General features: G+C 42.2%; 1 pseudogene; it reads right to left on the reverse strand.

Moving 5' to 3' along the window:
* Positions 1–1,083: 1,083 nt before the first annotated feature.
* On the reverse strand, positions 1,084–2,048 carry LOC147911220 (vomeronasal type-2 receptor 116-like; annotated as a pseudogene).
* Between the last annotated feature and the right edge of the window lie 2,951 nt (positions 2,049–4,999).

The raw sequence follows: 4,999 nt of genomic DNA on the forward strand, positions 1-4,999 counted from the left end.
AAATCCTTGATTAAGTAAATAGTGTATTTATCAATATCTACTGTTGTAGAAGGTCATTTCCACTCACAGTATTTGATTCAACATAATAAAGTTACAAGCATAATATAATTTTTACAAAATGAAAATGTTGGGTCTCAAATTCACATGAATTAGAAATTTTACAAGGAGAAATAAGAACTTTTAGACAAATAAAGAAGCACAAGAGAGAATATGGAAAAAGTGACATACCAACGCATTCTCTAACGTTTGTTATTGGAGAAAAAAATCCAACAAAAATGACAAATTGAAGGAGGCATATAGAGGGTCCAGAAACAATTCATTGTGTGTATGGACTTAGTCTGTGATAATGTTAGCATTTTGTATAAGTTGGAAAATGATGTTTTAATAAATAGTTTGAGGAAAATATTGTCTACATTAAAAAATTAAGTAACTTTTGATTTGGGAAAAAATTCCAAATATATTTGAAAGCTAAAATGTAAAACTCTGAAGAAGTCAGAAGAAAACAAAAGGAAATATGTATAACCTAGATATTCTACCCAACTATGAATCTTTGTAGTAACTATCAGTTGATGAAACAAAACAGAGAGGGTACAAGGGAGGATGGCCTGAAAATTTCTAAGTTATGAAATGAGTTTTTGAGGTTAGAGAGGTGGAAGAAGAAATACAGAATGTGCTTACTGTATACATAAAAATGGAAGAAATAGCTAGAGTCAACAGCAAAATCTTTGAGGATAGCCATTAATCCAATCCTATTTGTGAGCCTTGATGGCTGAAGGGAGTTGTAAAAATAGAGGAACTCTTAAAAATAGAGGAGAAGGCCGGCCTGGTGGCGAGTGGTTAATTTCGCGTGCTCCACTTCTGTGGCCCAGGGTCTGCAGCCGCAGGTTCAGATCCCGGGCATGGACCTGCATACCGCTCATTCAGCTATGCTGTGGGGATGTTCCACATATAAAAAATAGAGAAACATTGGTATAGATGTTAGCTCAAGGCCAGTCTTCCTCAAACAAAAAATAAAGGAGGATTGGCAACAGATGTTAGCTCAGGGCCAATCTTACTCACCAAAAAAAAAAAAAAGAAAGAAAGAAAAAATAGAGGACGCTTTGATAAACAGATATAGCAATTTCAATTGTTTTATAATATCTGAATGAAAAACCAGAGTGGTTTATTGGTTAAAGACCTAAAAATGGGATAGAGATTTATGAGATAAAACCTCAGAATGCCTGTTGCCCCTGAAACTTATTCTGCTCCTTAAACCTTTCAAAGACTTTCTTATTGGGTCTCATTAGAATAATGTAGCACTTTGGGGACAAAGATGCCTAATAGCCCCTCACTGGAGGCCAAGATGGAGAAGACCTCCACGGCCACCATGACCTTGCCCTTGGTGCTGTGGTAGACGGGCAGGAAGGTGACCCAGACACTGCAGAACACCAGCATGCTGAACGTCAGGAACTTGGCTTCATTAAAGGTGTCAGGCAGGTTCCAGGCCAGGAAAGCCACAGTGAAGCTGCCCAGGGCCAAGGAACACAGGTATCCCAGGACAGAGTAGAAGGCAGTGACCGAGCCCTTGTTGCACACGATGATGATGTGGCCGTTTTCAGAGTGTGCGTCTATGTCAATGATGGGAGGAGAGGTTCCCAACCAGTTTCCACAGATAATCAGTTGAGTCAGGGAGCCGATGGGAATAACAGAGTTAGAAGCCCCTGATACCAGTAACCACCTCATTGCTCCTCCTGGTTTCATAGCCTTGAGTGCCAGAATCATGGTAATGGTTTTGGCCAAAACAGTAGAAGCAGCCACAGTGGACACAGCTCCACATGTGATTTGTTGGAGGATGGAGGTGGCTGTGTTGGGATAGCCAATGAAAAGTAAGGAGCAGAGGAAGCACAAGAGGAGGGAGGTGAGAAGGACAGAGCTGAGAGCACAGAGCTGTGAAGCACATGGCAGAGAAGCACAGAGCTGTGCAGATCAGAGTAATCCTCAAAGGCCAGGAAGGTCACAACCTTGGGGAGACAGTCATTTCTCTCACTGTTTGGATACTCATGAGCTGGTCATCAGATACAGTGCTCTGCATCTGGGGAAATAGTAAAGACTCATTGTTTCAGTTTCACAAATTCTTCATTTTGGCCATGATTAAGAAAATGGTCAGGGGCCAGCCCAGTGGCATAGTGGTGAAGTTCATGTGCTCCACTTCGGCAGCCTGGGGTTCATGGGTTTGGACCCCGGGCGCAGACCTACACACCGCTCATCAAGCCATGCTGTGGCGGCATCCCACATACAAAATAGAAGATGGGCACAGGTGTTAGCTCAGCGACAATCTTCCTCACCAAAAAAAAAAAAAGTCACTTTTGCTGTCACTGTGTGTACAGATCGCCTGTGATACAATACTCAGACACAACTGATGAAGCATCTCCATTCCTGACTTAGGGAGAATGTTTTCAGCTGCAGTTAAGACCAAACCCAGTCAAAGGATCTTCAGCATATGGTGGGTCTGTGTTGGCTCCTCCTGTGGCTCAGTGATGTCATCAATGACACAGATCTTCATAACTTTTTTCTCTACTATTCCCAATGGTTATGACATTTTTTTGTGTGTGTGTGAGAAGATCGGCCCTGAGCTAACATCTGCCAATCCTCCTCTTTTTCTTTTCTTTTTTTTTTTTGCTGAGGAAGACTGGCCCAGGGCTAACATCCATGCCCATCTTCCTCTACTTTATATAGGATGCCGCCACAGCATGGCTTGACAAGCAGTGCATTGGTGCCCGCCCGGGATCCGAACCGGCGAACCCCGGGCCGCCACAGTGGAGCGCGCGCACTTAACCGCTTGCGCCACTGGGTCAGCCCCTGGTTATGACATATTTTTTGTTGTTCTTCTAGAATCACCAATTTATTTTTCTGAAATAAACCTATAAAAAGAAATCCAAGACAAAAAGCCTTAAAGGTTTCTGACTAAAAATTTGGTTTATGCATTTGTATAGAAATGGAATCATGGAATAAAGTTAGTGAGGTCATTAACAGTGCTGGTAGGCACACACATTTTAGATACATATGTCCAATCTCCTACCCAGACATATTCTAATGAGTACAATTTCTTATAACAGACATGTAGTGAATAAATGCAATTCACCATAACATGTATGCAAAATAAGTTCTGCAGTAACTATAGTCTCAGGGTTAAATTATATTCCACAGCTGATTAAATAAACCTCTGTAGTAAAGAAGAGAAATATCCCAGGAGGTTTTTTCCCTATCTGTCTAGTTATTTATTTATTATTTCAGCTTTATATTGCGATATGATTGACATATATCAATGGTAGGTTTAAGGTGTACAACATGATATTTGACACATGTATATATTGTGAAATGATTACCACAATAGAATTAGTTAATATCTCCATCACCTCACATGATTACCATTTTTGTGTGTGTGTGGTGAGAATATTTAAGATTTACCATCTTAGCAACTTTCAACTATATATAATATAGTCATCATGCTGTACATTAGAACCCCAGACCGTATTCATTTTATGACCAGATGTTTGTACCCTTTGACCAATATTTCCCCATTTCCCCCACCTCCCAGCTCTTGGCAACTACATCCTACTCTGTTTCTGTGAGTTTGGCTTTTTTAGATTCCACATATAAGTGAGATCATACAGTATTTGTCTTTTTCTGTTTGACTTATTTCACTTAGCATAATTTCCTCAAGGTCCATCCATGCTGTTGCAAATGACAGGATTTCCTTCTTTCTCATGACTGAATAGTATTCCATTGTATATATATACATACCATATCTTCTTTATCCATTCATCTGTTAGGTTGTTTCTACATCTTGGCTATTGTAAATAATGCTGCAATGAACACGGGAGTGTATATATCCAAGATATTCAACTGTAGATATCCAAGTGTAGATATTCAAGATCCTGATTTCATTTCCTTTAGATATATACCCAGAAGTGGAATTGCTGGATCATGTTATAGTTCTATTTCTCATTTCCTGAGGAACCTCCATACTGTTTTCCAGAGTGGCTGCACCAATTTATATTCTCACCAAAAGTGCACAAGGTTTCCCTTTTCTCCACATGCTCGTCGATGCCTATCTGGAGATTTTGATAATAGCCATTCTAACAGGTGTGATATGGTATCTCATTGTTGATTTGATTTGCATTTCCCTGATGATTAGCGATGTTGGCCACCTCTAGATCTTCTTTGGAAAAATGTCTATTCAGATCCTCTGCTCATGTTTTAATTGCTTTTTTTTTTTTTTTTACTATTGAGTTATGAGTGCAAGTGCAGCAAGATGGCTGGATGGGCTACACAGCTGCTTGGGATCTCTGGCCAGGCTTCCTGGGCTGGCAGAACTGGAAGCTATGCTCAGCAGTTGGGTGGGGCTTCCAGTTTGCTTCCCTGCCTGGGCAGGGCTGTAGAACAGGCTCCATGGCCAGTGCAGCTCATTGGCTGAGACCTGAATGAGGTAGAACTGAGCACAGAGCTCCCTGACCAGACGGGGCCACCTACTCAGCTGTGTAGATGGGCAGAGGTGCTGGCTGGGATCTCTGCTTGGGTGCTGCTGTAAGGAGGAATGTGGTCTGCCAAGCCCTGAGCGTTGGTTGCTGTCAGCCCCGCTACCTTCTCTGTTTCTATCTGATCCCCAGTGCTCAAGACCTGCAGATTCCCCAGTGATCCCTGTGAGGTGAAAACCAAGTGTGCCTCCCAGGAAGGGTTCTGCAATACTGGTGGTGGGGGGGCGGTGCTGGATGTCCACCTTGGACTCTCTTTTTCCCACTAGAGGAACTTAGGCTCAGGGGGTCCTCTCAGTGTGGCACTATGTCAGCTTGGGGGAAGGATGATTTAATCAGAGTGTATCCGCTCCTCTTATCCTTCTAATGGGGTCCTTCTCTGTAGTCCAGAGGGGTGCTGCAGCCTCACTCTCAGGCTCTGGGATTTTCTCAAGGGTGTCTTGTCTATGGACAGTTGCTAGTTGGTCTTCTTGTGAGGGTAACAG

Source organism: Ceratotherium simum, unplaced genomic scaffold (assembly GCF_057802395.1).
Source record: "Ceratotherium simum simum isolate JZ-2026a unplaced genomic scaffold, ASM5780239v1 HiC_scaffold_46, whole genome shotgun sequence".
Lineage (NCBI taxonomy): Eukaryota > Metazoa > Chordata > Mammalia > Perissodactyla > Rhinocerotidae > Ceratotherium > Ceratotherium simum.